This window comes from Hevea brasiliensis, chromosome 7 (genome assembly GCF_030052815.1).
Source record: "Hevea brasiliensis isolate MT/VB/25A 57/8 chromosome 7, ASM3005281v1, whole genome shotgun sequence".
In the NCBI taxonomy this organism is placed as follows: Eukaryota; Viridiplantae; Streptophyta; class Magnoliopsida; order Malpighiales; family Euphorbiaceae; genus Hevea; species Hevea brasiliensis.
Genome location: NC_079499.1, coordinates 37822656 through 37831499, shown reverse-complemented (window position 1 = coordinate 37831499; position 8844 = coordinate 37822656).

Below are 8844 nucleotides of genomic sequence, written 5' to 3'. Positions count from 1 at the left end.
AAAAAAAACTTCGGGATCGAGAATTAAATTAAAGAACAAATAGGAAAAAAAAAGAGAAAATGAAAAAGTTAAAAAGGTGTAGGGATATGACATCATGCATGACATCATGCATGATGCCATAAATTCCATAATTTATAAATTAATTAAAATGAATTGTGGTCTTTCATAAGACATAAAAAAAATAAAGGAAAAGAAAAAAAAATCAATTGATCTTCTCTCCCAAAGTTGCCACCTCCCATCCTTCTCTCTCCCTCACCATTGTAAACCTCCATTAAAGCTTGTCTTCAAGCTTTGAAACCCTCACTAAACCTCAACATCTCCCATACTTGCTTCACAAAAAATTATTCTAGTTACTTGGGAAGGAACTTGACAACAAAAAGAAAAAGAAAGGAAGAAGTTTTGAAGAAAAAGAAATTCTACATAAAAGGTTAGTAATCAAATTTGATAATTTGAGTTTGATTCTTACATTTCTAACTTATTGAGCTCGTAAATAAACTTAAAATGGAAAGAAAATTTGTTGAAGGATTATATAGAATTTTGGACAGCTAGGGTTTGGTTGGACAAAGTATAAATTTATTTGAGCTAAACATGTTAGGAAGCTTAATTGAGTTAAGAGAGCATGTTTATAAGTATTTAATTAGCTAAATGCAACAAATGACATGAATTCGGGTTTTGAACATTAGGGTTTAGAGACCAAAAATGTGAAGAAGTGCTAAATTATATCTTTGACATAGTTTAAGGGAAGAAATGGTCATTTTTGACCTAATTAAGTGTGTTAGAAGTGTTTGAATCAAAGCCAAATTCGGATTGGGCATGCACCATGACCAAAAGTCAACTTTGAGGGACCGAAAATGGAATTTTACAAGTCCAATTGGTATGGGACCAATTGGGACTGAAAATAGGCACTAAATGACACAATTTTCATTTAGGAAGAATGCCCAAAAAGTGACCAAAACCTACTGAACAAACTGACCAAACTTGAAAATCTGCAGTATGAATAGTAAACATAAACAGTAATCATGTTTGGGTCATAACTTGAGCTAGGAAGATCTAAATGACCTGAAATTTTACCAGTGGTTAGATGAGATATAGACCTAAAACTTTTATGAAGAACACAAACCCAAATTATGCCATTAACCAAGTCATTTGGCCACCCCAAGTTGGTGACTCAAATCTGCCAGCACCAGAAAATTACCCAGAATTCTGGGTTGTGTCCAATCCGGCAGCCATGGTTCAAATGGCCATAACTTGAGCTACAAAACTCCAATTGGGGTGATTCAAAAAGGAGAATAAACTTAAGACATTAGGAAACATTTTCTATGAAGAAAGTTTTGCCAAATTCTAACAGTAAAGTGACCAATGGAACAGTGCAACTCAGGACTCCAAAACTAAAAATTGGCAATTTTGCCTAAAAGACCTAAGTTTTGAGAAAACAACCAAAACCAACAAGTTTGGTGACCAAAATGTGGTATGTGGGTAAAGTTGGAATTCCCATACCTATTAAGCCTTAGAAAGTCAATAATTTGACTTGAATAGTATAGTGAATAGTAACCCAAAACACAAAATTTCAAGAACATCGAGTTTAGCACGTTAGAGTTAGGTAAAAATGAAGTTAAATTTATTTTTGGATTTATGCTAAGTTATGGTACTGAAACACTGTAAAATTGTGTGTTTCAGTTGAAAAGAATACTAGGAAAGAACCCGAGGAACCGAGTAAAGGCCAAGAGGCGACTCGCTTGAGATTTGTGCACAACATTACTATGCTTTAAAATTCATTGATAAAGTGAATGAAATATGTATTTTACATTTGCTTTGAATTGTTGAAAATTTATTTGTGACATTAGTTATGATGTTTTGACTTAAATTGTTGAAAGTTATTGTGTATATTTGAAATGACATTATTTAGTAAATTGTTAAGATAAGTTTTCAAACCACAGTGTCATGACCATATATTAGAACACCTCACTAGCACGACTAGTGGGGGTAATTAGTTTCGAATTTTGATTCCTTCTCTGGAGAAGTGTTGAGGTGTGCCAGTTGAAGAGGATGTGAATGGATATCCATATATTTGAGCTAGCTAGCCTTGTGATGTGATTTCTCTTTAGCCTCTGGCTATTGAGATTCTATTTGTTTCGAATGGCATGATCTAACTGTGGGTTTTATGAAATGTGTTTTGATACTTTGAAATGAACTTGGTTTGCATTAAAATCTCATAATTCATGTTTTGTGTTTAATACTCATGCTTAGTTAAATTTTTGAATAAATGTGATTTATATTTTGCATAAAGATTATTTTAATATGTTGTGCACCACTGAGTCCTAGTACTCAGCGATAGCTTCTATTACTGTCGCGGATACAAAGACTAGAAGAGCAGCAGACTGAGCTGCTAAGGATTAAAGATCATTCAGCTTGAAGTTATCGGGTATAATTTATACCCTAATTATAAATATTTCTTTTGATGTATGTATTGCATATAAAAGTATGGACATGTAAATGGTTCTTGAGCAGCTTGTACAAAATTTGTATGAAGTTTGTAATAAAGTTTAGTTTGTATTTCTTTGGATGTAAATTTTTTAAGGATGTATATAAATTGTTTTGTCTCTAATGAAATATGAGTGGAACTATTTTATTTAATTTGAATGAAATGTATTGCTAGTATTTTGAGGATTATTGAATTTTGAACTTAATAAATTGATTGAAATGATTATGGAGTTGTTGAAATGGATTGAGTTTGATTGTGAAATTGAAGTAGTTGTTGAGAAAACATTTTTAGAAGTGCTTTTTACAGGTATTTGAAAAACTGGTTTCTCAAAATACAGATAGAACTCTGTCAAAATTTTTATAAAATTTGCGAAAAAATAAAATGGACTAAAAATATTAACTAAATTTACTTTTAATCATATGTTTTAAATACCTATTAAAAATGCTCACCACTTATCAAAAGTAAGAAAATTGTTTTAAAATCCCTTGTAGGGTACTTAATGAGTTATTGGTAGGTGAAGTTCGGTAATTCATTAAGTATTCTACGGGATCATGTTATGCCTTACAGAAGGATAAGGTGTGACAATGCATGTGACCTTAGGTGAAAATTTTTGAATTCAATGGTATAAACTTGTGTTTTTCACGCTTCCGCTCCTACAATTGGTATCATAGCCACTATATTTGCCATTTAGATTGTTAATTATATGATTTAATAGTGTGTTTTGATCATGAGATGATTTATCCATTGCTGGTTGCAATGGAGGTGTGGCGGCATGCTTGAAAAACACCATCAATGGTGCGCATGGTTTGGCTTCCATGGGTGGTTCAAGGTTTGGCTTTTAATTCTACAATTGTTGTATAATCTAAGGCCTATTCTTTGACTAATTAAAGTGTTTAATTAGTAGTTTTAATCACACAATTAAATTTTGATTCAAATCAGAATTTTAAAAATTGTATGAATGTGATTCAAATCTGAATCTTAAAAGTTGTTTGAATGTGATTCAAATCTGAATTTTTAAAGTTGTTTGAATCATATTTAAATCTGATTTTTTAAAGTTGTTTGAATAATATTCAGATCTGAATTTTTAAAAATTGTTTGAATGTGATTCAAATCTGATTTTTTTTAAATTGTTTGAATGTGATTCAAATCTGAATTTTTAAGGTTGTTTGAATGTGATTCAAATCTGAATTTTTAAATTTGTTTGAATGAGATTCAAATCTGAATTTTTAAATTTATTTGAATCATATTCAAATCTGGATTTTTAAGTTGAATATGAGATATTCAATTTAATTTAAGTATGTATATTTTATTTAATTGTTAAATAGAGATATGCATGATGGATGATCATGGACTATAAAAGACCAATGTGATTGAATTTATTTCTTTTATGTTTCTTTGGGATTGTAAATTAATTAATTTATTTTAATTTATTTTGGGCATGTATTATTAAGTTTGTAATAATTTTTGGGTTGTAATTTCATTTATTTAATTTCTTGTAAATTCACCTTGGTATGCCAAGGATTACTATGTAATAATGGATTACAAGAAGTTCAAGGAGGCCAAGAGCATTGGCGGGACCAGTGGGAGGAATTCAAGATCAAGTGTTGATTATGTACTCCTTTAGCAACTCTTGTAAAATGAATGAATGAAATGCACCTAGGAATGCCCTGATTCAATTCTTGGTGGCTTAGAATTGAATCTCTTAGAAAGTCCATGATTATACCATATTTACTGCTTATCCATGATGCATGAGATGTATGGGAATGTATGCAATTATATGGTATTGCATGCTAAATGGATAATGTGCAAAGTGAGACCTTAATAGTAATTAGGATGACCATAAAATCTTTCAAACAAATGATTAAGTTGGAAAAGCTATAATTAAAGTAATTATAACATAAGCCCTCCATTGGGGCAATTATTTTAAGAAATTTTAAATAATTGCATGAGATGTAATTAATTTAAGAGATTTTCTTAAGAATAATTGTTAAGCATGAGATGTTGTAAATATGTAAATGGTTTGGTGGCCAATAATGGATGTACCTGAGGACATTAAAATTATTTGCATAATTACTGACTCAATGGGATCAACTTAAGTAATGCAAGATAAGTCAATAATGGATGTACCTGAGATTTTGAGCATTAGGGGCTAGGTAAAAGATTGAACCTCACTTGAGATGTGATGGGTAAGGAGTTGCTCACTTATAGTCTATTGTAATTCCAATAATGGATGTACCTGAGGATGATCAATAGAATTATAAAAATTTAATCACCTACTAGAAATCCATCCAACTAGGATTTCCGTTTTCTACTTTGGAAGTGTAGGATTTGCTAAGTTAGTGGGAGGACCAATTTGATTAAAAAACCATAATCATTTTGGTTAATTAGTTAATACATATACTAATTAATCTGGTTATTTTCTGTAATTAATTTTTTGATAATAATGAGCACAGAATAACCACCACCATCCAATATCCTTGCAAGCATACTTGATCGCAATAGGTTGACAGGACCTAATCTCTCTGATTGGCTAATAAATTTGAAACTTGTCCTGAACCTTGAACATATAGGATATGTTCTAGATTCAAATGTTCCTGGTCCCTTATCTCCAGAGGCCACTCAAGAGGAACATGAAACTTTGGACAAGTGGAAGGAGCATGATATGAGAGCTAAGTGTTAAATGCTTGCTTTCATGAGTAATGAGTTAGAGAAGCAGCATGAGAACATGCAAAGTGCGAGTGAGATCCTCCTTCACCTACAAGAGTTGTATGGTGAGCATAGTAGGAATGCTAGGTATGAGATATCTAGGCAGCTGTTCCTCATAAGGACATCTGAGGGATAGAATGTTGGGGATCATGTCCACAAGATGATTCGGCTGATTGAGCAGTTGGAACATCTTGACTTCAACATGGATTTCCAACTACAGATGGATTTGATCCTTCAGTCCCTTCTTGAGTCTTTTGGAAATTTTGTGACAAATTTTCATATGACTAAATAGGAATGCACCTTTGCTGGTTTACTCAACATGCTGGTTATTGCCCAAAAGAATATGCCGGGCAATAAAGGAAAAGAGATAGCTTTGATAGCATCTTCTTCTACTGGAAAGTCCAACAAGAAGAAGGGCAATAAGAAAAAGAAACCTCAGATTCTTGGTCCTTCCAAGAAGATAGCCAAATAGAAAAATAAAGATCAAAGTTGACAAAGGTAAAGGAAAGTGTTTCCACTACCAGCAGGAAAGTATTTCCACTGTCCAGAGTATAGCAATCTAATAGAATGCAATGCCATGGTGAAAAACCAACTCAAGTTCAAAATATTTTTGGCACTTAAGGTTATGTCATGTTGTAGAAGATAGGATTGCAAAATTGGAGAAAATGGGGATTTTATCCTCATTGGGCTCTGAGCCTACTCCAACTTGTGAATCTTGCCTCCAAGGTAAAATGACTAGATCACCCTTTGTTGGACAAGGGTTAAGAGCTGAAAATATTTTGGAGCTAATACATAGTGATGTATGTGGTCCATTTAAAGAAATGGCTAGAGGGGGTTTTCATTATTTTATTACCTTTACTGATGATAAATCAAGGTTTGGGTATTTGTATTTGATGAAATACAAACATGAATCCATTGAAAAGTTCAAAGAATTTAAATCTGAAGTAGAAAATCAAACAAGAAAGAGTATTAAAGCTCTTCGATCAGATCGTGGAGGTGAATATTTGAGTACTGAATTTGATGAATACTTAAGGGAGCATTGTTTCCCAGCTGACTCCTCCAGGAACACCACAGCTGAATGGTGTATCTGAAAGAAGAAATCGTACCCTATTGGATATGGTATGTAATATGATGAGCTATACTGATATGCCAATCTCCTTTTGGGGATTTGTATTAGAATCAGCTTTGTATATTCTGAACAGGATTCCATCAAAATCAGTTTTTTCCACACCTTATGAGATATGGCATGGAAGAAAGCTAAGTCTTAAGCATGTTAAGATTTAGGGTTGTCCAGCTTATGTCAAAAAGCTGAACACTGATAAATTGGAAACCAGATAAAAAAAAGGTCGATTTCTTGGATATCCAAAATATAGTTTTGGATATTATTTTTATTTGCCTACTTCATAAAAGGTTGTGATAAGTAGAGATGCCACATTTCTTGAACAATAGTTTGTTCAAGAAGGTGGCAAAGGAAGGCAAATAGAGTTGGAATTGGAGAATTCTGACCAATCATTAGATCAGATGGATATAAATCCATCTAGTCAACCTATACCCATTGATGAAACATCTACAGCTGTTCCTCGTAGAACAACCAGGGTATCTCACCCACCAGTGAGATATGGTTTCCTTTGTGAAGAAGAACAAGAGTTGTCTACTCATGAAGAAGTAGATCATGGAGATGAATCACTCACCTATGAAGAAGATATATTAGATATAGACTCTTCAAAATGGATTGATGCTGTAACACCCTCCCTGTAGCAACTCCGTACATTATACTATTCCGGTGACCAGTGTTGGTCCGGACAGCTAGAACGATCGGAAAAATATTTAAACTAAAGTGAGGGACCATAATTAACTCAAATAATAATAATAAAAATTTAGTAAAAATTTTAGAAATAAAATACAACTATGTCAAATGAGCCGGTGTGACACCCCTTACCCGTGTACAGTAAACCCGAGTAAGTAATGCCACACGGTGTACCGACACATTCTAATATACCTTAATTAATTTATATCATGCTTGTGAATATAATTTATGAAATATAATTTATTTTAGCCATTTATCAAAAGTATTATTTATTTGAGGTTCCGAAGATTTTAAAGAAAATCCGGCGGAGTACCGGCTAAAAATGGAGAAAACAGTTCTTCGGAACCTGTTAAAAACACTTCCAATATTTGTATTCCCTCATTTCAAACTCCAATATCCAAAATCTCAAAAATATTTCTCAATTTCAGTTCTCAACAACCTTTTCATTTCTCAAACATCCATCACATGCGATAATCAAGTATAAATCACAAATAAACATTTACTTTTCCATTCACAAATAAAATTTTCATAATTTACATGAACATTAATATACATTACACAAGTTTAATCACATATGAGAAAATCAAAATTTATTACAGAATGCCAAAATGACACCTAGTGTCCTACCAATGCACTGCATAAGTTGAGGTGACAAGGACACTGTGCAGAACTGCAGGATGGACTCACCCAGTCTGTGGTCTACTGGGCTCACGATCGGGGTCTCCAGTACCTACGCGTGGCAAAAGCAACGCGCTAAGCAATAATGCTTAGTGGTGCAATAATATAATAAAAGAAAATAGCAAGAAAATAAATGTGTATAGAATGTGTATGCTTTCTTTGTTTGGTATTGGTATATTCATTATTCCATTAACTTTGTTCACTTTTATTCATTTGGTTGCCCCAAGTAACCTACACTAGACGACTGGACTGGATAACGGGTAAACTGGCACTGGGTACCTAGTACTTCGGGCCGTCACACCATCGGTCACATATGCATCTCCCGGTGTGCAACAGAACAGCTAACAAGCTGTAAATAATATCAAGCACAAGGCCAAGTCTCTGTTAGTAGTATGCCCTAGAGCATATCATTTAGTATGTATCTTGTACATATTTTTATTAATAAAAGGCATTTCCACTTTTCCGTTTACATAATATATTTATGTGTAATAGAAAAGGTCCATTGATATTTTGTTAGAAATATTATTCTTAAGTTGTTAAGAATATGAGTGACAATATTTCTAGCACAAAGTATCATAAATAGGTTCACAATCGAGGATACTTCATAATAAGGACATGACTTATCCAGAAAGATTGTATTCATGTTTGTTCCCAAGTTATTTATATGAGATATAAATAAGATGGAATGGTGAGTCTCATGCCATATAACAAACTTGATAGGCACTTATAAATGATAAGTAGGCCGAACCAGTGACACTTATGACAAGCACATGGAGTTTACTCTTGTCAATGTTTTGTCATAAATCATATCAGTGCATATAATCTTTAGACCTGAGATAGCACAGTTATCTTGTATATAGGTAGTTTGAGTTTGATACTGTTTTCATACTTGTACTATGTATGGGCATATGGGCATGTGTTGGCTCCTGCTAGTTATATATGGAGGTAGGTGTTGATCAAGATGGAATCTGTTCCTCTAAGTAAATAGAGTTAAAATCCTATGTTCATTTAATTGTTCTTGATGTTTCAAGTTCCTGGCCAGGACAGATAGATTTATTCAGAAAAGAGTTTCTGATGAGAAAAATCTTTTAATCAAGAACTGGAATTAAAAGAGAACATAATATTCATAGCAAATGGAGTTTGACATAAACCATGACTCCAGCTTGAGTTG